This window comes from Anser cygnoides, chromosome 12 (assembly GCF_040182565.1).
Source record: "Anser cygnoides isolate HZ-2024a breed goose chromosome 12, Taihu_goose_T2T_genome, whole genome shotgun sequence".
NCBI lineage: Eukaryota > Metazoa > Chordata > Aves > Anseriformes > Anatidae > Anser > Anser cygnoides.
In genome coordinates, this window is record NC_089884.1 from 4,312,423 (window position 1) to 4,339,672 (window position 27,250).

A 27,250-nucleotide genomic window follows, 5' to 3' on the forward strand; every position below is an offset into this window, starting at 1 on the left:
CTTACCGCACACCAAAATTCCCTGGTGTACTCCGAGCACTACCCCGTGCAAGGATTACCGCACACCAAATTTCCCTGGTGTACTGCCAAGCACTACCCTGTGCAAGGCTTACCGCACACCAAAATTCCCTGGTGTACTCCGAGCACTACCCCGTGCAAGGATTACCGCACACCAAATTTCCCTGGTGTACTCCGAGCACTACCCCGTGCAAGGATTACCGCACACCAAATTTCCCTGGTGTACTCCGAGCACTACCCCGTGCAAGGATTACCGCACACCAAATTTCCCTGGTGTACTGCCAAGCACTACCCTGTGCAAGGCTTACCGCACACCAAAATTCCCTGGTGTACTCCGAGCACTACCCCGTGCAAGGATTACCGCACACCAAATTTCCCTGGTGTACTGCCAAGCACTACCCCGTGCAAGGCTTACCGCACACCAAAATTCCCTGGTGTACTCCGAGCACTACCCCGTGCAAGGATTACCGCACACCAAATTTCCCTGGTATACTGCCAAGCACTACCCCGTGCAAGGCTTACCGCACACCAAAATTCCCTGGTGTACTCCGAGCACTACCCCGTGCAAGGATTACCGCACACCAAATTTCCCTGGTGTACTCCGAGCACTACCCCGTGCAAGGATTACCGCACACCAAATTTCCCTGGTGTACTGCCAAGCACTACCCCGTGCAAGGCTTACCGCACACCAAATTTCCCTGGTGTACTCCGAGCACTACCCCGTGCAAGGATTACCGCACACCAAATTTCCCTGGTGTACTGCCAAGCACTACCCCGTGCAAGGCTTACCGCACACCAAATTTCCCTGGTGTACTCCGAGCACTACCCCGTGCAAGGATTACCGCACACCAAATTTCCCTGGTGTACTGCCAAGCACTACCCCGTGCAAGGCTTACCGCACACCAAATTTCCCTGGTGTACTCCGAGCACTACCCCGTGCAAGGATTACCGCACACCAAATTTCCCTGGTGTACTGCCAAGCACTACCCCGTGCAAGGCTTACCGCACACCAAATTTCCCTGGTGTACTCCGAGCACTACCCCGTGCAAGGATTACCGCACACCAAATTTCCCTGGTGTACTCCGAGCACTACCCCGTGCAAGGATTACCGCACACCAAATTTCCCTGGTGTACTGCCAAGCACTACCCCGTGCAAGGCTTACCGCACACCAAATTTCCCTGGTGTACTCCGAGCACTACCCCGTGCAAGGATTACCGCACACCAAATTTCCCTGGTGTACTCCGAGCACTACCCCGTGCAAGGATTACCGCACACCAAATTTCCCGAGACTCTTCCTTTCTCTCCCTTATCTCACGCTTCGTCCGTCTCCGGCCGCGCCCCTCGCGGAGCTACGGAACCGCGGATCAGGACTCCACACTCGCTTCGTACAAAAGTACGTCTCAATCACACATCACACATCACACAGAGTCTCACCCGACCCCCAAAGCAATACTTAATATTTCTTACCTTGGTCTGTGCACAGAGTTACCGGATCAATTCTTAAAACCCTGAGTGCCTACCTTCTTCCCTTTCCCCACTACTTCACGGATCCTGCCTCTTTCATCAGTCTCGGGCCCTCTGTCAGCTCTCCGCAGAACCGCCACCACCGATGCACAGGACCGCTGAAATCAGCGGGGCATGCCTTCCTGCTGCTGCGGCGGTGGGGCTCCCCGGTAGGTGACTGGATCCCGGACGAGCCCCCAAATTGTGAGAAACACTCCGTAGCCAATAACTTAGGCTCAGGCGAGGATCTCAGTGAAGTAGTAATTTATTCGCGATTGCAATGGCGGGCGCCCCACAAGCAGGAGAGCGCACCTACTAGTTCCAAAACACAGTTTATATACTTTTTGATGATAGGACCCTCCCCTGTTTCCCCACTGGAGTGGGTAATCCAGGTTCACAATCTATCTGATGCTTCACAGACAATGCCTGGCCTTCAGTTGCCGGCCTGTTTTTGAGATGGTAATGTTTTCTCCCCTTATCTGGCTTGACTTAACATAGTGATTTTCACCTGATTGCTCTAAGGAGTCTGGTTGTCTGCATTTTAAGAGGTCACCTGCTGAGCTTTCTTATCACTGTAAGCATATCTCAATACCACATTCCTTCCTTCTATACAATGTAACACTGCAAAAACAACATTTCTTTTCCCACATCAAGAGCACTCAAAATAAGAATTCCTTTCTGGATTACAGATATTTCTCTCAACAAAGTGGTTTTTGTTTGTTTTCCCCAAATAGGCATGTTTCTGTAACACATTCATTTTGACAAATCAATAAATTCCCTAAAAAATTGTTCTCCTGTAACACCCAATCAGCTCTATTTGTAGTGTTACATATTTCATTTTAACAGTCACAATTTGTGATTCAAATAATCTGCAGACCAAAAGATATTTGCTAAAAAAAGTTCAAATAATTTTCAGCCATTAACATATTAGAGTTGTACAATCTGTTTGCAGACAATTTGCAAAGAGAAAGAAAGGCAAAGTTGTTCTAATAAATTTTAGTTGCATATTATTTAATCACTCTTAGTCCCTGCCACAGGTAAAAATAAGCATAAAAGGAGAGGCAAATTTCCCCAACACAGTAACCTATCATGGTTATCAGTAGAGACAGCTTTTCAAATACCTCTATATTAAAATACCTCTGCCAAGAGGATTCTGTACGCATATGAAGGGTGCTAAGGTCACGTAATAAAGGTCAGTACACAGAGATGAGTGAAGGTGTTCTGCTGTAACTTTTAAGAGGAAAAAATCAGGAGAAAATCCCAAAGTATCAAGCCCGAGAAGACCCTCAGCCCAGCATAAATCATCACAGCTGCGCTGACTTTAAATAGGCTACCCAAGTTTATTTCCACATTTTTATTAAGCTGTAACTGTTTATGAATGACCGCGCATGTATGCTTTCATAACACAACATAAGATGCTGTGTTGCTTGTAAAACTGGTGGGTTACTACAGGTTTGCATTCAAAACAACACAAAACTAAGTGCAAGAGGGTGCCTTCCAAATCATTATGGCATCAAGAGCATGAGAGCACACGCCCCCAAAACAAACGCTTTAAAAAAAGAGCCCCTAGATTCATCAAACTGTGATACTGAAGGAAATATTTCCTTCCTTTTTGCAGGTATAATCACATTAGAATTTGGGAAATCTTCATTAGTAACAGCAACAGGGTGTCTGTGCATGCGCTTGTGGAACACAGGGCTGGCGACTAATGAGAAATTCTAAGCATTTAACCCATGGCGAGGAAATCAATTCATGGTATAAATATTTCATACAACAGCAATAACATGCAGCTGGTCAGCACTCCCCTCTGTTTACAGGAAACAAATTGCTTTCCTAAATTGTGTGGACAGCAGCCAACGTCAGTTATCAGTGAGCTTGTTGATAAACATACGAGCATATACCTGCAGCCCTGAAACACAGGAATCCTTCGCTGAGCAAAGAAACAAAAGGACCTGTGAAGTATGCTTATCAGTGCTTGAACCAGCTCCTCCTTGAAACTGAATCAGGTTTAAGAATCCCGGCCTTAGGAGGAGGATACTCAAGAGTTCCTGAAGGTAAATACTGCCTTTCACAAGTGTGTCAAAAAAAGAAAGGGGGGGGGGGGGGGGGGGGGGCAGGAGTTTTTTCAGTCTGACCTTTATATTCCTAAAATGTCAAGAGGAGAGCCTGAACAATACAAAGGTAAAATCTGAAGCTGTGTTCAGCCTAAACCCTGTCCCAGCACTTTTCTTTCCTCCCAAAATCACCTCTGAACCAAGTAACACACCAGTAACAAAGCTGAAATCCTGGACACTAAGTGCCTTTGTACTCCCAAACTGCTTTTACTGGCACACATTTCTGCAGGAACACATTGCAGGAAACTAAGTGAAACATAATGCTGATTATTTTATGATCCATCGCCCTCGAACAGTCTATCATCTTGCTAAAGATGAATTTAGATTAACAAAGTTTATACCACTGAGATCTGCCTGGATGCCAATGCAATACTTGTGCTAATCTAGTTTGTCATTCTGAGACATCACAGATCCATACAATGCCTTTCTTCACCTTTTCATCAAACATCACATCCTAGATGGATATTCAGGCAAGTTAAGTCCATTTAAAAGCATCCACCTGACAACAGCAATCCTAGAGAAGGCTGCCCAACGATGTGCCATGCAGGGTTTGTGTACACTTGTGTCTGTGATGATTAGCAAATACCATTTGGAGTGGATTTTCCCATTGTTCATGCTTACTACACTTCAATTTGCATCATGGAGAGGTCTTGGAGTGTGGCAGCTGGATTGCTTTCAGCTGAAATCCAACTAGAAAATGTGCCCCAGGAGCCATCTAATGCGCTCCCAGCTTTCAGTGTGATTCAGTCTAGGGGACATGAGTAGAGCTGTCTCAAGTTAAAAACTGCAGGACACAGTACGGATGTCAGGTCCTCAGCTTTAACTGTTTTGCTCTATAGATCTGCTTCTTCTGGTCTGTTCTATCTGCTAATGCAGAAATAGCATTCCCATCCACAACAAGCAAGACTGCTAGCCTTTAGGTATGGAGCCAGTGCCAGAAAGCTCATACTCCAGAGACCAGAAGAGGAGACAACAGCAGGGACAAGAACAGACAGATCCCACAAAGTTTCAAAGGCAGTCAAGAGATTACGGCAGTCACAAGTATGGATCATCTCATAAAGCATCTGCTGGTACTTGCTACAAAGGCTTTTCAAGTAGGTGCTTCATCCTTACTCCCAAACAGCATGTCTAGATCTACAAAAACTTAACATTTTTCCTATACCCAGCTTATACTGAAGTACGAGAACATGTTAAGGTCTGTGACTGATCACACAGAAACAGGTTTCTTGAGGATCTTTATACAGCAGCTGAACGTGGAAGGTTTCCTTCAGTTTCAATTTATAATCACCCAAACCAATATTCTCCACCTAGGTAACAAAAGATAATAAGTTTTATACAACCTTCCTAATACTAAATCTTTACATAATCTGTTATCAAATGAATCAAAATGAAGCTTACTGGGTTAATGTCAGAAATCACATTCTTACAAATAGGTGCACTTAGGCTGTATTTCCCTCCATAAACATTCCAATTCCCACAACAGAAAGCAGAGTTATAAAGGTCAGGATGGAAATTGTGTTTCTGCTGTGTAATCTGCTTTGCAAATTTGTACCGGTGGTCAAAATGCCCAGAAAACTCAATTACTGACTTGCTATGACAACCGTACATCAGCAGGCCTAGATGGACAGAGGTTATTTCTAAAATTATTACCCTAATGCAAAAAGCATATTCTATAATTCCAGTTGTACAACCTTTGCCTGACGTTTATATTGTTAAATATTAACAGAAGCACTGTCTATTATTTCAGGCATATTGTTAGGGACATAATATTCTAGTTAAATAGGTGCATTCTAAGTTGGAGTTAGAGGGTAAAAAACCCTCCATGTCTGTTTGAGACATTTAAACATGGTATTCCAATCAAAATAGTCATCAAATGTTAGTTTTAATCACTATTATCATTTTCCCTTTAACTTTAATTTTTTATGCAAATCTTATTTTACTTTAGTGTTCTATTGCCAATAATAATTCCAGGTAGCTTTTGAAATAAAGAGCCCTGCTGAGAGTGTAATGAATCAGTAAATGATACCAGCTTTGCCCATGGACAAAAACAATTCTAGTGGCTGCATTTATACTCTCATTGGGTTATAGCTGCAGAATATAAATTGATCTAATTCTAAATCATCCAAGGGAAAATGATGTAAAATGGATTTCAATTACACTATTGCTGTTTTACAAAATGGCTTATCACACTATGGGGTGGAAAAGCAACCCCTCCATAGGATTTACTTTCTGATGAAAGGTGTAAAAACAGAATTTTCCATTAAAAATTTCTCCAGTTTCATTCTTTTCTTACTTAATCCTAAGTATCTTTTTATCAGCTTTCTTTATGGATAAAAATAATTACATGCCTTATTTGGAATTCCTACGCTTTCCGCATTGGTTAGTGAGTTTTATTTTTGTAAACCTTTCATAATGCTACTTATATCTTCTGAGAGCATCCACAAATTAAAAAAAAAATAAAATCTTAGCACACCCCGCCCCCCCCCGCCCCCCCAAGTCAGACTGTTTTCTTGCAACCAAACCAAGATTTCTTGGTTTTTCTCCCTCTCAGACTAAATGTCTGATACTCTTTCAGTGCCTTGTACAGATTTTCCACTATAGCACAGTTGCTATTGATAAATAATATTAACTGCTAAAGTTTGCTTCTCTTACAAGTTTATGTCTGTGCACCAGAACTATACACAGCTTCTTTCTGTAAATCAATCATCAAGAGCTTTACACATTCACTGTAAAAGAAGTAACAGATTTCTAATTCATTTGTTTTATTAGCATACCAAGATAAAATCTACTTATAGTATGAATTTAATGTGGTGACCCAGGGGAAAATCAAAAGAAAATAAACAAAAAAGTAAGCGTGGAAAGATCATGCATGAAGAAGAATTTTCCTTTCAAGGATTTTGGAAGACTGAATAAATGCATAGCTCTGTGTTTAAATAAAAAATCTCACAAAAAGGCATATTAATCACAACCCTGGCACATACCTGACATAAAATACGGGACACACTGCTCAAATAATAAGAAATAATATAGGGATATAAACTTGCCTTCTCATCTGTACAGTCAAGCAGCTGCATGTTCTTTTAAATGTTTAGCAGCGTAATTTTCTGGCACAAAGCTTTGCTGAAGACTTTATTTCACTGAAATAAATTTTGCTTTATAGGAAGTACATTATATTTTTATTTGCTGTAATGCCATGGCACTCATTAAAATTTTTGTCTGAATTAATTGTTCTCAAAAAGTAAATATTTGGCTAATTTTGTCTGCTTCCCCCTGACCTCCCGGTTCACCACAAAACGCTGATGGCATGTTCCTGAGGATCTGCCATCCTGACCTTCCCATTCAAGGAAATATTCTGCCAGTAGGTCTGAGCTGTGGCAGCTCAGCTGTGGCAGACCAGGGGCACTTGTGGTCATCCTCACCAGCAAAATTAGTGGGAAAGTTCCCTTCAGCTTCAACAGGTCTCAGTGACACGTTCCCATGGGAAGCAGAGTGCACAACTATCTCCTCAGGGAGAAACACTCAGTGATCCAATTTCATTTTAATCATTCGATCATTTAAATCAGGATATTGCACTGGCAAAGGTCCAAAGAAATCTTATGCTGCTTTAATAATGAGACATTCAATTAACATTTTTAATATTGCCTTCCTGTAACTGGTTTAGATCATATGTAATTTACCAAAATCTACATATTTGGTATAAATAAGGGTACAATGAACTAAGACTGCAAAGCATATTGTACACTAAATATTGTACCAAAATATCCTTCATTCATGCTACTCACTGCCAGAAAGTATCAGGAGGCCTGGTTTTATATGCAGCTTTCCTTCATGAGGAGTCACACTAAACACACTAAAGAAACACACTAAAGAAAGAGGAAAGAAAAGAAAAAAAAAAAAGTGATTTGAAGAATTAAGAAAGGTATATAGATAAGTGTTAAAGACTAAGTGAACTCTGCTGCTTTGTATTAAGCTAGAACAAACTTCATTTAAGTGAATGAGTTCTATCCGCATGGAGAGACAGAGGGCAGGTGAGTATATGAAGTAGATATAAGTGGATGTGGGACTAAGGAGAGGTCAAGGAACTACTTGTGAAGAGTTTTGCAAACTTGAAGTGCCATTTCCAGACAGTTCTTGTAGACTAAAAACAATAAAATCAACAAAGAAGAGAATGGGATGGGAAGCACTGCTAGCAGGAAAATAAAGCGGAGGAAGGAATACTTGTCTCCCTTAAAGAACTGGGAGGAGACATCTGTACCATTATTAAAGGAGTATTTCAAGGCTAGAAATTGCTAAGTAGTAGCTGTATCTGTGGATCTACGAAGCACTACCATGCTTATATTAGCCATGGAAGTAGTGTGGCACAGGGAGTTTTCAAAATAACAGCCCTGTCCTGCTCCCCTTGTTTCTTGCTATGAAGGGGAAGTAGTAGCCTGCTACTCATCCAGCAGCATATTGTGCTCCATGTGTCTATGGCATGCTCTTAACCTGTTCATTTTGGTTGTCTCAGCTCTGCCAAATCCCCATCCATCTGTTCGTGCCTGCTTACTGCCTGTGGCTGGAGGCCTGATCCAAGTAGTGTGGATGTCTGAAGGGATCCATACATCCTTGTATTCCCCAGCATGGTATTTCAGTGTAACTCATATGTCAGAAGACAAATACAGAGCTATAAATTCAGGCTATACTCCAAATGTTTTGATAAACAAGTTTGCCCACAAGCAAGGGAAGAGCTTTTAATAGCATGAAACAAACTGGATTGCACTGCAACCAACATCCTTTCAGTGCAGTGCATCCCAGACATATGTAGACAAATGTAATTTTGTATGACTGTCTGGCATGTCATCAAGATTTGTGATAACACGAAATAAACGACTGAGGCACCTTTTCAGTTCTCTACAGATTAGCATTTTCTGTCTTGAATGAATACCAGAGAAATGCGTGAATCCCACAGTTCATATTTAAGGATGTCCTTCAACAGCTTTTAGAACCAATGGCTCAGTCAGATCAAGATCTAATTCCTGACATTTCTGCAGGTCAGAGACTACAAGAAGTAGTCAATCTGGAATGTCCTGCAACCTTTACTGAATCTAAGAATCTTCTACATAATTAATTTATATGCATAAATCTCCTACTGAAACCAACAAAAGAGTCAGAGTTGCAGGACCAGGTTCATGTGGAACTACTTCAAAACAGTTTTGTGAAAAGAAAATCGAAGTGGGCATGGCAACTGTAAATCTAATGGGATTTAAATATAATTAATATTGAATACTAAAAATTAGGGTTTATAATCTTAGTGACAATTCAAGCTTAACAAGAGTAAAATGGTAATAAAACTCGTCCAAGCAATATCCCTCTCTTTCCATCTCCCCCGCCTCTCTCAGTGGAAGTGTTTCAAACTACGATTTAATACAAATCCACTATTTGAACCAAGATTAACAAATATTAGTCTCATTATAAATTTTAATATTATTTGCATAAACTTTATTGAGAGACGAAGAAAAGGAAGAGAGAATTTTCAAATTCATAAGAAACAAATGCAAAACAGTAGTATTTAATTTTCTACTGCCTTAAAAGCCTATCTAGGTCACTGAGTTAAACAGATTTCTAGAGGTAAAAAACGCTGAGTTAACATTACAAAAAGTGGAGCTGATTGGAAGGCAGGCTAGAAGGCATGTAGTGAAATAATTAGCTTAATAAACAGATGAAGACGACACTGAAAATGACTGCCTTTGTCAAATGTTCAGTACCAGAAGCTTAGTAAGATCCTGTTTATTGAAGCAGGAATGCAATTATTAGTGAAAATACAAAACAAACTTTATATGAGTTATGTATTAATTTATTAAAGCAGAACTGTTGTACACAGATGAAAGTAAAACAGAAAAAAAAATAAATCAACATCTATCTTTCTCTCTCAGGGAATTTAAAGGCTGATAATAGATTATCAGGGCAGAATTCTTGAATCTTCCACTATCCTCCCTCTCCTCCAGCTTTGCCTTCTCTGCATCTACCCCAGTTCTAAAAATATTTTAAAGGCACTGAATGAGAAACTCACACATTCAGCTGTGCTTCCTGTCAGGAGGGATATCACAATGGGAGACAAAATTGAGCAAGGTTCTCTCTCCATGGGAGTGAAACTGCCTGCAGTTCTCCAGGCTTGATGGGGAAATGCTGAATGAAATGCATGATTCTTGGCCGATAGTGATATATGCAACGTGTTAAAAACTGTAAGGTCTGAATGTGCCCTGGAGTACAATGTGTCCCAGGATGGATGTGTTACACTTTCTTGGGACTTAGAAATGCAGATGAGTTCAACTACTGTGACCAAGAAAAACAAAATCCCTAACAATACTCAGGAGAGGAACACTTTAAAGGAAAAGAGTATTGCACCAAAAAAAGTGGAAAAAAAAAAAGAGAGAGGAAAATGAGAGAATTTAAAATTGCTTTTCTAATGTGAATTACAAAGTTTTTTTTTTTTCTGCCTTTTTTTTTAAGAGTTACACTGAGTTTCACCAATATTTCTGAGATATGCTTCCACAGAATCTAAGCATTTTAACACAAAGTAGTTGAGAGATCTCCCATCGATATTCAAATAGCCCAGTTGACCATACCTGTTAGACTGAATACAACTCCTCCAAAAGCACTTACATTAAAAGAATGTCAGATTGTATCCTTCGATTGTCTAGAGATGCCCTGTTTGCCATAAGTCAAAGCCTGTAAGAAATCCATGCTTATGATGCACCATTAATTCCTACATAGGCAGTTGTACGGGTTCAAGCCAATGAACGTAATAGAAATAACAAGCATTGGTTAAGGATCTTCAAATAGAACAAGGATTTCATCCTCAGAAGCGCCATTTTTTATTTTTTTTTTAACATGAGTTCTTTATCTAAGCCTTGCACCAAAGGAAGGATGCGGCTATTAAACAATGTACCATTTAAACCTGTGATGGAGAAATATGCTCCTGTTACAGCGCACTGACATCTATTTAGCATGCAGTATAATACTAGAAATAATGATACCGAAATGCAACTTTACATGACAAGCTTGATGTCCACCGAAGACATCCATTAACTGGATCCAGCAACGCACCACAGACAGGTTAATTGAAACAATGAGAAATGACATGACCACGGTCGGGCTGAGAATCATTCATGGACTTGGAAGCAGACTGAGACTTCCAGTTCCTAGTCTTTAACTCCCACCACTTCCTCTCTGTTAGTTATAAATGAAAAGATTAAGACTCCCTCCCAATTTCTATAATGACTTGTACAATTTCCTTGCTTCAGATGGCTCATGTGCATATCCCTCGTGTTATTCCCTGGCTATACTAATTGACCAGCTCGGCTGCCTAGCTGAAAATCTGCACTCCACAAATATAGCACTACAGTAAAAGAAAACAGCACGTGTCCTAATCTCTGCCGGACAAGGTTTCTGTGATTCAACGGTTTTCTTTTTTTTTTGATATTATAATCTTTTCTGAGTGTTCCAATTAAAACAAAAGTTCAAATGCTTTAGGAGGCAACGGGAAGGGGAGGGCTTCAGGTCAGGTCAGTTGCTGACTACTTTTTTCAGAGTGACTCTAATTGGAATATTTGCCTCAGAATTTTAAAGGGAATAGGCTGTGGGGATATTTGCATAGACAGTTTGGTTTATGTATATCCTTGTTTATTAGATTTTCTGAAGAATCGACATTCGTATACTCATTTTCCTGAGACTAACTTTAAATCCTCTAAGCTCCTAGGAAGTACTTAGTTTCTACCATTTAATCACTACCTTTTATTTGATGTGATAGGGCTCTGTAATGATCACCTGAAGTCTGATATGTAAGTGTTTAGATGAAGGAATTTTTTAATTTATTTTTATCTCATGACCTCATCTTTTTAGCTGGAGGACAACAACTGAGCTTCACTGCTAAAAAAAAAAAAAAAAAATGAAAAAATTATATAAAAAATATTTAAGCCAATTGTAAAGTTTGCCCTGAATTTCTCAGTGGCCAAAAGATATATAACTTTTTTTTTTAAAAAAAAAAAAAAAAGTCATAAAAACATTCTAATATTAAATAGATCAAGACTGAAAGATTATCAAGCACACTTGAAATATATTGTGTGTCAACCTTGGAAGTCATAAGGAAGGATCTCTTATTCATGCTACTGTAAGCTCTGCATACCTTCCAATTCTTTATACAGAAAGCTTAATGGCCATGGATTATTTGCCTCATTGGTTATGGTGCTAGGAAATAAAACAATGGGAAATATTCATTACAATACTTTCCTATATTGAACTTCCACTTGGTTGAAGTATTAAAACAAGCTGCAAGGAAAATTAACCCTCAGAAAGAAAAGGCAGGTGTATTTATGAATGCAAAGGACAAACTAAAGGCTCTGCTTCTCTTGGTTTGCAGTGGTTGTACTGTAAGGGCTCTCTGCTGTGGGCTTACTCTTTTCTCTATCTAACAGCTTTTCATTCATTTCCATTACTAGGTGGCAGCCTAATAACAGAAACTGGGAGCATGTGGGAGGTGAGAACAGAAAGGAAAAGAAAAAAAGAAAAAAGACTGGAAAAAAAACTCATCATAGGCAGTATTTCAAGAAGAATGATGCTGAGCTGCATTCTATATTTTTGATGTGTAATTGCAGAATTACAATATACATTTTACTACTGTAATTACTGTCTTATGATTAGGTTAACTTCTGTCCATCCATGCAGCAGTTTGTGTTGGCAAATTTGAAGGCATTAATAATTTCAAAGCTCAATACACACTGACTAAAGATGAATGTCAGAAAAAAAAAAATATCAAGGGAGCAAAAGCTGTGTCTTAGTCCTACTATGCCAAAAATTTAGCTTTAATATTTGGCAGTTAGCATAGATTGTGAATGACGGCATACAGGCAAAAATTAAATGGCAGGCCATGATAGGAGACACTTGAAACAATGTCCTTGGTGGATTTCTTCCTATTATATTCCCAGTATCTACAGAAAGCAGACAGATTAGACCATTTGGGGGTATGGGTATCACACGGCCTTTTACTTTTCATACAGCCATATATGCCAACTACAGAGACACAATTCCTCTTTCCTTTCGTCTACGTCTGATGGAAATATTACAATTTCCCACTGGTTTATCTGAGTAGCAAATTGTGTGAAGTTCTGCGCTCTGACTGGTACCAATGACAAGCTGTTAAGCAAGGCAGCCACATCTCTGCCAAATACCTCTGCCCCAGTTATCTGGTGTCTGTTAGATGTGTGGAAAAGACTTGAGGGAAAAAACATTGGAGAACACTTTAGGCTTTGCTCACATTTGTGAGTCCAAGCTGAAAACAGTGCAGTGAGTCCCAACACCATTTTACTGTCACTTTCTAAATGGAATCATAAAACCAATGTGAAAGTCTTCTATATACATTCCTCAGTTCAGTACAGTCAGATGTTTGAAATGGGGTAATTATATTAACTGGTTAGAACCATCTAACCAGCATTATGAGTTTTGCTTTCTTCAAAACACAGGCAAAAATCAGGACAGTGTTCATTTTATCTTACCTCCTGAGATCAATGGGAAGGAAATTTTAAAGGCAAAACTACGGTATACATTCTGGAAATCTGTCACTAACACTGCTGTGTTACCAAAAATACTTCTACCACCAACCTAGGCTTCAAAGGGATGTACACAGTCATTTTTATTCATATCTGCAATTTGTCCAGGCAGACCTTTATCTTGTTCCAATAAAAATCAGTGTAAAGCTGCATCTCATCCACCTATAAAAGGATTACAACCCAGCCATCTAACCAACACAGACATTATAGCTTCCCATTCAAAATGAAGGTGAAAGAATAAACGCCCCTACAAGTCAAAAGGAAGTGTGTTAAAGCCAGTAGTGTTTGAAGCTCTCAAACAGGAGAGAAGAGGAATTTCTCAAGAGCAATGCACATGCCTTTCTCATGGCCTGCAAGACCTTTCTTCTGCAAGACCAATTCAGAATTAATTGTCCATTAGTAGACTTGAAAATTGGGCAAACTTTCATCTAGAAGGGAAGAATCAACTAGCTGTCACTAAGAAATGAAGCTAGAGCAAATTCTGGGCAGTAATCAGCCCTGATGCTGGACTGACGATGAGCACAGAAGTCCGTATCTGTAAACAGTCGGCTCATTACTGCTTTTCCAATACCCTTTATCTGCAAGGACAGATTATACAATAGGCATTAACGAGCAAGAATTCAGAATCACAATCTCAGCTGGTATGAACTTGCACAGCCTACCGAGAAGCAAGGAAATCATGCTAGGTTATACCAGGGGAGGATCTGGCTCTCCTGTCCTCATCTTTCAGGAGGTGCTGCTGTTCCTTCAGGGTGCGTGACCAGCCACGCCAGGACTTTCCTGTCTGTTTTATTACCTCCTTCAGTCTTTCCATACTAGTGGAGGTTTTTTTTTTTCTCTCACTTGTGCTATGCATATTAGGTTAAAAAAACAAGCCTAAAAACCAAATATAGGAAATTAAGATATGTAATTTGTGATAAAAATTTCCAACATATTTTGACAAAAACAATATCAAAGTATCACCTGAAACAGTACAGAAATATGAATTTATGGTATTATTTTATCGTGGATAAAGATCATAGATTCATCAATTGGTAATAGTTTACTACATGGAATCAATAGTCTAAAACTTGCAGAAAGGTCCCTAATCCTTACAAAGCATTTAAAAATAAGCTTTGAGTGACTTCATAGAAAAACTGTACATTAGATACTGCAGGATATTGACAGTTTATTAGCCAAATAGTCACCAATTACTGTTTTTTTTTTTTTTTCTTTCCTTTTTACATTTACATGGCTACTGCTTTCTTCTGTCAGTGAGACATGGCTGCAATTGAAAAATACTGCTCTAGGTCAACACTGACGTGAATCCACATCACTCAGTAAAACTGATAAATAAAGCCATTGAAAATATAATACCTTAAACCCTGGTTAGTACATTTGATGACTGCCTCATTAATAACACAGCAAAAATACTTCAGGGATTTTATGGTGGTTAGAATTGATGATTACATCCTTTTTTAGATTTAAAGCTGGCAAGAAAGTGCCATCAGAGATCTAGGAAATGTAATAGGGACTTAGCCTTGCTTGCTTCTTCCTGAAAATAAGGTTACTTCTTTCCCAGCACTTTTTACATTTCATTTTTAAAATAAATTAATATTTTTAAAGGCCAAGCTTGTGGTTTCATTTTTCACTTTGACAGCTCCTGAAATGCAGATAGATTTTCTATCATATAGAATATTTCCCATGGTTTAGCTTAGTATTCTTTTGTTTTAGTGGCAGACAGCAAATCAGTGACTTTTCAAATGACCCTGTAAAAATACAGGACTGGGAAATAAAGTTATCCCAGCTGGACATTTAGTCAGGAACATCATCCTCTAATCTTGAGGAGGCCATTTTTTTGCTCATTTTCTTCCTCTTGGGCAATTCCTTTTAATCTGTTATAGCAAGAGGTTTAACAGCGTAGAATCTTTTTGGAAAATCCTGGTGACATTTCTAACAATGAAAATAAGTAGCACTTAAGTTCAAAGACTTCACTTAAGTCCTTTCCCTTACTAATTTCTCCTGTTTGGAAATAAAAATAAAATTAGATGAATATGGCGCATCTGTAAATATAGACTCCTGTAGATAAACCTTTCAGATGGGTCAAGTTAGGACATAATGCTTGTGTATCACTTCAAAGATAACAAGCATCCTAATGCATTGGCCTGGAGAAGCCTGAAAATACTGTCTAGATAGTAGCTTTGATATTTTGAAAAGTGTATTATTTAATTTGCCACTGAAAAGGATATCATGTTTTCATTTTATGAAAGAGCATGTGGTTTTAAAAGACCTTTTGCCTTCCAACTGCCTGGATGACCCTTACATGCCCATAGGAAGCTTTAGGTGTTGATGAGAGAGAACACAACCCTGTTGAGATATTGAACTTCCACTTGTTTTTCTAGAGCTGCGGGTAAGGATTCTACTTCCTAAAGGATGAAAAGCTTGTCTATATAGTGCATATAAAAGAATAATTAAAGGTGACACAGTCAGGATTGTCCAGCATGTACATTAAAGCATTAGCACAAATATGATAGCTAGGCAGAATGTACATTGTCTTGCACTAGAAATTTGCTTTAGAGTTTTGTAATTCTGATTTTAAAGTAACTACTAAACTACAGTATGTGGTTTACTAAACCTTAATTGAAATTTGATCTTTAAAAATAATGTTGAAATTATTAATCCATCATAGGTTCATTTGTTTTATATAAAGCATGCATTACTGCTCTTCTAAAGTATTTTTGTATAACATTTCTTCAAGAGGAACTGGAAAAGGCCCACGTATGTATCCAACGGTTCTCAGTGTGGTTTATTTTTTGAGAAACTAGCACCATATGGGCTCTAACAGTATACACTATAATGGCATTGGACACCAGCTTATTTGTCTGTGCTGTTTTGTAGACACAGAGGACATGAGGTGAATGTAAAATCTGACTGTAAGGTATCAAAGTGATGGAGCATTAGCCAGTAAAAGAGAAAAATTTTCATCAAACTGATGATTGACTAGATATGTATTTTCCTATAGACGTTTTACATTGTATAATGAAACCATAATATGAGCATATATTATTTCTTGTCCTCATTAGAGATTTAAACAAGCTGTAACAACACAAAGTATAGGCCACAACGTGCACAGCAGAGCTCAGTGGGTGATTTATTATCATCTTAAATAGAAGCAGAATTGGACTTGACACTGCAAACTTTGATTCACCTGCATCAAGACAACTTAATGTCAAAGTTAGAGGCATACAATAATACTCAGAATATAAATTAGTAGTGGAACATTATTTTCCAACTGTTTCAATTTATTCTATAGCAACAGGCATGTCATGACAACATAGAAATTAATTAAAAAACTCCAAAAATATCAGGCCAGTGTCTGTTGTATCAATTCCAAAGCCATTCAGTTGTGTTCTGTAGCTGAAAGGCTAGAATTTGATATTACTAGATTAAACAAAAAACACAAATCAATTGGTATAAGACGCAGTACTGAAAAACGTATATAGCAGCAGGAAAAAAAATTGAAGCACAATTTACACATTTCCTCAGGTCACAGAGAAAATTTTTGGAGTTGCCACAGAAGATGATTCAAATATCCTAATTTCCAGGACAAAACTATAATTGCAAATCTGTCCATCTTGGAATACCATCTGATTCCTAACACAAAACAGATTTTTATTTAGTAAAAGCATTCAGTCCTTCACCCTGTCCTATACAAAGACTAAAATAAGGCATGAATATTGGCAGTCTAGGCTTATATTTGGGAGTAGGAGGTTAAGGAGGAAAAGAGCTTTTAAAGGAATTGTCATGTATTTACTTTGGTGAATACACAGCTCAGATATTAACTTGAGACCACAACCAAAGAGAATAATGAAATTTCTCTTTCAGCAGAGGGCATCTTTTCAACTGTTGCTGAACGTCATGTGCTTAGAAACATGGAATTACAATACCGGTAACGCGGGTAGGAATCAGCATTGAAGGCTGACATAGTGAACAGATGTCAAGGCTGAAAATCTTTTGATACATGTCTGTAACATTACAGCTTTAACATATAGAAGAAAATAAATCAAATGGGATTGCCCTTCTCATGGGCTGCTTGTACAGCTAAATCTGCACGTATCTGGGAAGATCTGTCCATTGCCACCAAAATACAGTAGACACGTTTGGGGATTTTCTTTATATTCCTCCTTCAGGAACATTTGGGTAATGAGGGGTTATTTGGCTTAGACTAATAACAGTCTTTTTGACAAGTGATCTCACACTTTGGCACTAGCAATAAATGAACGGGCAGTTCCAGATACATTAATAGTTTCTGAGACTAGAACTGACTGAAAAGTCTGCCTACCTAGATTTCCATCACAGGCCAGATGATGTTCCCCAGCTCAGGTAAAGCTAGCTGACTGTTTCGGACTATATTTGGTTTTAAAGGTCTTAGACTGACACCATCAGCTACCATTAGGCAATGAATAACAGTCACTCTGATTTCTTCTTGGGAAGGAAAAAGAAAAAATTGTATTAAAGCCAAGCATTGACAGTTAAAGAGATTCACAAAGTAGATTGAATTGTAACTGAAAATACCAAACTTAAGTCCCTTACCCTCCAAAAATAGTATTCCCTTTCATATCTTCTGCCTTTGAATTTCAAAACACTGCCACCTCATTCCATCAATCTTCTTCCTCCATTTTCTTGCCTTTTACCTGAACTCAGTAACATCTGTCACTCTCCTCTGATAACAAATTCTTCTGATTTACTTTCTCTTAATTTATTCACTTTATTAAAAGGGCACAATAAACAATTATAGCCATCTAAAGACCAAAATCAAGGATAATGAAAATTCAGTCACTAGCAAACTGCATTCTATCACTGACCTAATAATGAAAGACTGTTTAAAATATGATAAACCTTCTGCTAGGACTTAAAGTTAAGATTAAACAGATATAATGCCTGCCTCATTTAGGTCATTTGGTCTATCATTTATTTTAAATTATGTGAGAAATAAATTAAACATTTCATGGCCTAAGCTGTCAGCAATTCCTTAATGTTAAATGTAACCATGCACTCCTCACTCTGAAAACACAGACTGTGAGCCTGCACTCAGGTTATTCCATGTTTACCATTAAATTTAAGGGGAAGAGGGACAGGTTTGATTTTAGTAACATTCATATACAGGCAAAATACCTTGGCTAGCAGTACAGTATAGCCATTGGCTTCTGCAACAACACTTTTTGTACCATTACAAAATTACGATATTGTCATATAACACCTCAATTATAAACACTTTGCAGAACAACTGGACATCCAACTAATGCCTAGCTGCATTGGCTATGCATCCTTCAAGGCGGAATCTGACACCAATTATTGATCCTACTCTGAATATTGTTCCTGTCCCTGCTGGCACTGTTGATATTTTTGGAAAGAATTTCTTTTCTGTTCTGCAACTTGCCAATGTGTCTGATTCACCAAAATACTTTGGGATACATCTAACTTGACAACAGAGCCCAGCACAAAGTGATCCCAGAGGGTGTTATTACATGGCGAAGGGCAGCAAGAGATGCTTGACTGGTGTCCTGTAAGGACTAGAGCTGTTAATATAGCCCTCCATTGGACCTAATCAGCTCTGTCAGCAGAGCTAATTAGCAGCAGTTCACCAATGTGCTGATGTAGCTACACCATTTCCAGTCCCAGCATTAACTTGCTCATTACTTGCTCAAAGCTGCATGAAGCTTCAGCTGAATTTCCACTACTCCTAAGTTGGCTATTCGACTAGAATATAATTGTCAATCTACAGAAATTCAACTTTTTTCTTTCCTCTCTCTTGCCCTTTAAATATTTTGGCCTACTGAGGCTTTACAAAAGGTGACTCTGAACAAGTTGATTTTAAGTGGACAAAAACATACTTGAGAAAACTAAAAGCAGCACCACTAGCAGCTTCTCAAAATCCCACATCCAACCACAGGCTAGGAGTTATCTCCTGAGGCTACTGTATAATGCAATCTTAGGCTGTCCTGACTTAGTAAACTACCTAGTAGAAGTCAACTTCAAGTTATGGCTTTAGATCATTTATCCCACACAATTCCCACCCTGCCACTGCTCCTGCTGAATCTGTGCCTCCATTAGGAAGTGCAGCTTACCATCGCTGGTGTCTTAGTGACTTTCCAAATCAGCTGCAGCTGCACTGGGCTGTATCTAACATCAGGGACTATCGGTCACTACCTGATTGCTTTGTGGATTCAGAATTTCTTGTTGATAAAAGTCATCTGCTGCAACATACTTCAAGCAAATAAAAACATGCTTGAACTAAGAAACAGGAAAAAGAGGTGGAAAAATAAGAAATAAGTTGATACTTTTCCACCCTCCTAACAGATACCAACTTGCCATGGTCAGAACAGCCTCCATTCTCTATTGCTATTCTCACTTGGCTACTTTAATGGGGAAAAAAATGAGATTTCCTTTAATGCAAAGTATGGGTGGAAAGACTGGCTGCTCTAAGGATTAAAAACCGATGTATGTAAAAGTCCATATATACACACCATTCTCAGAAAATGTGAGGAACTATAAAACTGCCAGGAAAAGAAGTGTTGTCAAAGCAACCTCATTCTCCCTCTCTGGTTTATCCTTCTCTTACTTGGAGAACATGGCTAAGAAAAAAGCTATATATATATTTTTTTTTCTAAGAGTTGTCTTGTAAGAACAAGACTTAGAACTCAGTTTAAAGAGTCATAGGGGCCTCTTAAAAATGAATAGAGAGATTTAAAAAAAAAATGGACATTACATAGGGTTTTGAGCACTTGTGCAAATATACACAGGAGTTCTCACTATTACCCAAAGCACAAGACAAACACTGAGCAATCTTCCATGCAATTTAGCTGCTATAATTCCATGCTTACAAGCAGCCAATCTGCACATCATTGCTAACATCTCTCTAAAGACACTCTATAAGCTTTCCCTTGGTGCTACAAGATACCGGCTTCGTAACAGAAAATTCTGTAAGACTGGAAGGCAATTACACCAAAATTATTTTAGTGCAACCCAAGACAAATCTGAGGATTGACATATGGAAGAAGAGTGTATGGGGGAGATAACAGGGGGGACAAATACTTAAAACTAGTGCATTAACTTACTGAACTTTCTGTCTCTTGCTCTTATGTCCCTCTCTATTTAAATGATTTTCTATTGAATTGCTCAGCAGTGCCTCCCCATTATGTTCTGAATATGTATAGACACAGCAGGTGGTTTAAAAATAGCTGCAAGTGTCTCTGAAAAAAAAAATGTGGAATGTATTCAGCTTGTTTAGGGAGAATTTTAATGACACCTACAGCAATTTACAGTTGACAAATTTTTATGTTTCTGTGGTGCAGAAGTACCCAAAATGAATTATCTTGTTTATCACTGGGAAAAGGACAGTAATGAAACATGCTAATTTAGAAGGCAAAATTAAATTCCAGTCAAGGCAGTATTCAAACAGGTGCCATCCCAATTACATTTGTTACACCTTGGAATAACAGTCTCCAATATTAAAGGCAGAAAGGTAACAGAGGTTGGGCCAAACAGACTTAAATATGCTCTGCACAAGACCGCTGCTACGAAAGCCTGGGTGTGTGCTTTAGACTGCCTGTATTACATCTCAGTAGGCTTTTGCCCATTACATGGCAAAAGGAATTTTCTCCATGGGATACCAAGGAATAGCTGTGTCACCAAATAAAAAGCCACACATTCACAAGACCAGATCCTCAGCTTAAACTGCTGGATTCTTACAAATGTGTATTGGAATAATAATGCCCTCTTCCTAGAATATATTTGATAGCATACTCCCTGACCACGCCCCCCCCCCCCCCAAAAAAAAATAAAAAAACACAATCACCACACAACACACACACACACACACAAACCACAACAACACAACCAACCAGCCAATCAAAAAACCCTTCTCTTAAATTTTATTTATTCAAAAGAAATACAGTAGTACCAATTCTGGTTTGGAATATTTCTTTATGCCCTTATGATGATACCACTTGCAAACAGTAAACTATAAATACTATTTTACTTCTAAGTGCTTTAATTAGGACCTCACAGATTTAATTCCAAGGAATTGGGGTATTAAACCATTTTAGGAGAAGGTGATGTCTCACTCTGTTGAGACATTTATTGCTTTGGATCTGCAGTCCCTCCTGTGGCCACCAATCATCATTTCTAATTATCACTTCAAATCATATGAAGTATATCCCCTGCTATGCACAGAAGGCAGGTGGGTGAGTGGAAATCTATTATAAAAACAGGCCTCTGGGGAATGAGAACTACACTATGCTTTTTTCCTTGGTTTTCAAAAAGTAGTGCTGTTAGTTACAGCCCTTCTTCCAGAATAACTTTAAAGCTTCAGGGGCTTCCCTGTGACATGACTAAGCACCTAGCAGCAAGAAGTGGTTGATATACCACAGAAAGTATGTGTTTCAAAGTAGTAAAAAAGTAGTAGAGCACCAATTACTACAGGATGACATACATGATAAAATGCCTCCAGGACAACACAGTTGTATATCTATAAAGTCATCCTGAAAAGAAAAAAAAAAAAAATGTATAACAGCTCACTTAGCACGTTCTGGGTCTGAAATGTGGATCTCAGTACGTTAAAGGACAGACCAGAACTCATTGTTTACTCAAGTTTAACTAACAGTTTTGACAAAGGTAAACTAACAAGCAGAGAAGTTTCTTATGTATTACTGTCACCATCCCATTTAGTATCTCTCATTTAGCACCACGAAGAGGCTCTCATGCTTTCTCCTGCAACGACCCTGCTCATGTGAGGCATTACTCAGTGTGTCAGGGGAGGTGCTACAGTACTGCTCCTCTGTTAACATCCTCCTCAGCTTGTTCTAAAATCTGGTCTTCCAGGCTACTACAACTATTGTCCATCACACTGAGAAAGTCTGGGGTTTCACTGTGTCTATTTTACTCACTGCCTATCATACATGCCTATCAATTTTTTAAAGGAAGGGTTAAGGAGTTTTTATATTGTGTTCATACTGTTATGTGATACGTTGGGTTCCTGGTCCATGAGTGAGAGTCCTATGCACTAGTACTATGAACAGTAAAACAGTCCCCAAAGTGGAAGAATGACCTATGACAAGGTTGTTGAAGGTCCAGGTAAGATGTGGTAATAAGAACTGCAATAAAAGCACCTTTGAGATATGCTTCTCAGCACTAATGGAGACTTAGACTGGACAATGTGATTTGTCTTTGCTGGCCATCAGTTAAAAGACAGTGCCTTCTGAAGGCGTCTCCTATTGCTCTACTGGACACATTAGGTTGACTAATGAAGCCCTGCTGCTGTTTTGGAGCCCTGCAATTGAATGCATTTGAATGCAGCACAGTTGTCAAGGATGGAGCAGCTAAACTCCCTGCCGTAATATGTCGTCTAGTAAGGCTTCTTAGTTCAGTAATGGTGGATAGTGCACAGAACTGAGATGAACTAAATCTTACATTTATCTTATCTGATGTATTTATTTTTATTTAATGCCTCTTCACTTAAGTGCTGGAATGCTTTTTTGTCTGAAGTGTTAGTAGTGTAATACAAGATAAGCTGAATGGACCAAAGCTATTCCTCCTCGCGCCAAAAAGAACAAGGAGCCCATTTCTCAATATAGACATATGAAGGTGTAATAAAGAGCTGTTTTAGTTATAGATATGAAAACAGCAATATTACAGGTCAGTAGTATGCTACATCTTCAAAAAGTATTTACAGAAACAGTCTTTTTATCTAAAAGTTTTATACTAAATAGAAAAGGGATCCAGATGGTGAGCAGGAAAAATATAGTATTTTACCATTTGTAGGTCAGGGATGGAGATAGGATAAGAAAATAAGGTTACTTCAATATTTGTTTTAAAATTCTAGTCTCAGTTCCTCTACCCTCTTTTAAAGATAGAATAAAAATACCAAGACCTTTTGGGTGAGCAGGAAAAAAGGGCAAGCGAGGAAATACATGCAGTTTCAAACAGAGTTTCTATAGGACCCGTAAGGGGCAAATCACCAAATAATATCCAGAAATCTAATCTGGAAAGCATAATGAATCCATAAAAATGAAATTGGAGAGGAGATGGACATAGTTCAGAGAACCGGGTGTTCCTTGTATACTACCTTTACTCAAGGATGAGTCAGCCGGGCATTAAGGTAGAGACAAAGCTATCAATCTCTGAACTGTATCATATTAGAATACTACCTGTAGCAGCTAGAATAAGGTCCAGGATGTACTGTGGGTGAGTAGTTAGAGGCTTTTTTTCCTTTGTAAAAGAAAAAAAAAAAAAAAACAACTAAAAAAACAGCTTTGCTAGGTGAAAGAGATTAAAAAAAAAAACTTGGAAAAAAAAAAGAAAAAAGAAAAAAAGCTCCCCCTGAGCACTGTGTGGTATTGGCGGCGATCAATTTTGCTCTTCCTCCAGCAACATTCACTGCCTTCTCAAACTGTAACAAACTCACACAGACCTCCCAGGAATTCTCTTTTTCTCCATAATCACTGAGGCTTGGCTGGAAATCTGCTCCCTGCTCCTTTTGGGTGTTTCCTGTTGTTTCCTGCATGAGAGGCTCTCAGCTTGCAGTCTTTCTCTTATGCCTGCACTCCTGATACCTGTTCCCAAATGAGCGTAGTTTGCTGCTCTCCCCAGAGAAAGAAAAACTGTCACTGTTCTCCTCCTGCTGCCACATTCCCCCACCCCACTTGCCCTGGATTGCAATCTGCAGGAGAAAAGACAAGGCAATCAGACAGCATCCCCTTCAGCTACCAATCTAACGCATTCAATCATACTCTTCCCAGCCAAGAATAAGCAAATACAACAGAAATACTTCCCATCCAAAGGAGTCTATTAAGAACCTTAAGACTGCTGGAAGAAGGAACTAAGAATGAGAGAAGAGAGAAAAAATGTCAGTGTGAAAAGCAAAGTGTTAAAGCTGATTGGCATGCATGAAGCCACCAGTGATCTGCCCAGTTTTTTTCAAGTGCAACTTAACATGCTGATCAGGTTTACCTTGAGCATGTGATGACAAGAAATATTCCATTTATTTCAAGAAATGTTTTTCCATTTTTACTGTAGCAAAATACCAGGATCTCCGAAGTATAAGATACAATCTTTGTTTTCATTATAACCAGTTAGTACATTTCTTATTAAACACTTCTTATCAGGAAACACTGATCCTTCAACTGATCCTTCATAATTTTTATTTGGAAAGCACTGGTTTCAATGAAATATGTACCAAGAACTTAGTTCAACACCAGTACGGTCTCATTAAGACAGACTGAGGTTTAAGTCCTTATATTGAAGACCCTGAGAATGCTTTCCAATGAGTATTTTAACCATGCTGACTTTTTTTTTTTTTTAAACAGCCTCCATTTCATTCTTATGTTCATTCAGATATCCTTTGAAAACTAAACAGGATAAGAAAGGTGTGCTCTGTTTAATTAAACTTTTCTTAAAATTTCTAATCTAAAATTTCTTATTCTTTTCCTAATTAAACTTTTGTTGTCTTTCAGGCTTCCTGTAAGGTTTAAAAGCTTCAAAGTCATATTAGGAACCACTGCATTCTGATGAGGATCTTTAAATCTCACACCCTATAACACATAAGAGTCCAACATAAATCACACATTAAGTCACTATACTGCCAGATGGAACCCATTTGTATAGTGCTTGGAAGACAAGGACCTTCATTGCGTTTGAGCATTGCTTCTTATTAGTTACAGGTCATTCAGTCACAAGACGTTTCTAACACCTAACACAAACCAATTATGACAGCACATTCTGTGCAAGGATGAAAGTGTTACAGTCTTGCTGCTGAGTGGCAAGCATTGCTAAAGGGGCTCTGATTAATATGCAATTCAGCCTGATTTGATTTGTGCACAGCAGAGCAGCCCTTGTTTCAGCACGTGGAAAGTAGGATGCAGAATCTCCTGAGCAGTTCTTATTTTTGAATGTGACAGAAGTGTACAGCACTCCTGAAAGGCAGAACACAGACAGACTCTATTCTGTTTGATATGCCGTCTTATGTCTGTTTTTACTGCATTTAAAAATTCCATTTCATTATGTTCATAAAAGCTGAATCTATCACACTGCTGAGTCTAACAGCTGTGTTGCATATAGATATTGATACCCACAGGCAAAACTCTTTTATGGGACATCTCATGGGATCAGATAGGGAAGCTCCAAATGTTTCAACTGAGCAATAGCTGGGATGACAAATAAATATTTGAGACATATAGACATGTACTCAGACTTTTCACTTTTGATTTCTAAATAAAGTCTATAAAATATGTAGCTATGCCTAGAATTGAATGCCTTGTACCACACACATTGAAACTTATTACCTGCCTTTAACAATAATACAATCACCTATTTAAGCAGACAACTTAATCTATGCCTGTATCAGTGCCACAAAAGATTAGGTTTAATATTTATTACCCTTCCTAAACCACATCTAAAACACCCACAACTGTTGATGCCTACTGCACGAGGAACTATTTGTGTGGGATTTCTAACCCAGCTAAAGCACGAGCTAAAACTGCACAAAAAGCTTTCTCTTGTAAGTTTTCAAGCCCAATTTTCTAGTTACAGAAACTCATTTTCAAAATGGTGGTCTAACTTGTGCAGGTGCAACTTTTACTGTCAAACAAATGGAAAATATACTCCAAGGTATTGAGCTCTTCATTGCTCTTGACTTCTTGCATTGCTTAAGTACAAAGCTGAACTGTTAAAGCAAAAAATAATGCAAGAAGCCACTAATTTCGTTCCATATTAATCATGCCATTAAGCATCTGCAAGGCATTTAAAAAGAGAAGGTGAACACTCACGGGGGCTAATTTAGAAACAGAGTAATTCTCGTTGTGCTCATTTCTACTTGTATACTTTTAATTGTGATTTAAGTAAATTCTATGAATTCAAGCTTTCTAGCTGATTTTGGACTAGGTATTTTATATTTTAAGGCTTAACCTTCCTCACCTATGGAGCTCGTGCAATAATAATTAACTTTGCCCTCAAAGGCACTGAGAGGCATTCCGACTATGGGACAAGAACTTGGGAAAACTGGAATCAGAGGGGTCACAAACAGAATCATTTGGAAGCAGACAACAATCAATAGGTAACATAGAAAAGCAGCTGCGATTTCAGCTTAGCTGATCTTTTTGCCCTTTTCTGTTAGATTTGGTGGTTATTTCTTTCATAATGGATTGCTGCAGCAAAAGACTGGAAATGAGTAATAAGAGTAATTTGCTGTGTACATTGCAAGACAATACAAGTTATATTTCCAGTGTCTAACAGAGAGCATCACAGGGAGAGTGCACACAGATCTGGCCATAAGCTAAATCTACGGAAAGGTTAAAGGAAAGTGCCAAAACCGCAAGTGGTTCAGTCATTCAAAAAGAGACAGGCAGCAAAGTTCAAAACCTTGTGCGGGTGAGGGCAAGGGAAAGCATGACTCCAGGCTATGCAATTGCAGGGCAAGGGCACTAATAGGTCATGGCTGGAGCAGAGGGAAGAATGAGTGTACATAAAGGCTAGAAAGGTTGGGCAAGCACCCAAAGAGGGTCCAAACAACAGGGACTATTTTGAATGAAGTACTGTTGCAGAGCATTAGAAGTTGATGGAAGTGTCACTATCCTGACTCCTTTACAGTAATCAGAGTCTGATTTCTTAATCAGATCCAAGTCTGGTTTCAACATACATTTTTAACCTGTGTAATTTGAGGTTGAATTTTAGCTGCCACATCCCAATCTGATGGCTCAGTTACCACTGAAGGACAGACTTCCTGGCTGGCATCCTTGGGTGACCCAGTGACACACAGAAAGCACAAAACCCACCAGGACAGCATGGGATACATGCTCCCATGTCTTTTAATACCAGTAGGGTTAGAGCTGACACCAACTAAAGCATCCCTTGGCTTTCTGGGAGAGAGTCAACTGGGAACATGAGTGAGACCTCATACCAGAAAGTGTCTTAATGCAGAATTTTTCAGCATTATGATCCCCAGAAATCCAGGCTTCACACTGCTGTGGGGTCCCTAATTGGACCCTGTAGTTTATT

General features: G+C 38.8%; 2 protein-coding genes across 2 annotated transcripts in view; both read right to left on the reverse strand.

Annotated features, from left to right (window-relative positions):
* Positions 1 to 27,250, reverse strand: part of CDH13 (cadherin 13) — a 482,951-nt gene that overhangs the window by 100,581 nt on the left and 355,120 nt on the right.
* LOC136791794 (endogenous retrovirus group FC1 Env polyprotein-like) overlaps positions 1 to 27,250 on the reverse strand; it is a 234,231-nt gene that overhangs the window by 13,788 nt on the left and 193,193 nt on the right. The gene's annotated exons all lie outside the window — the stretch shown is intronic.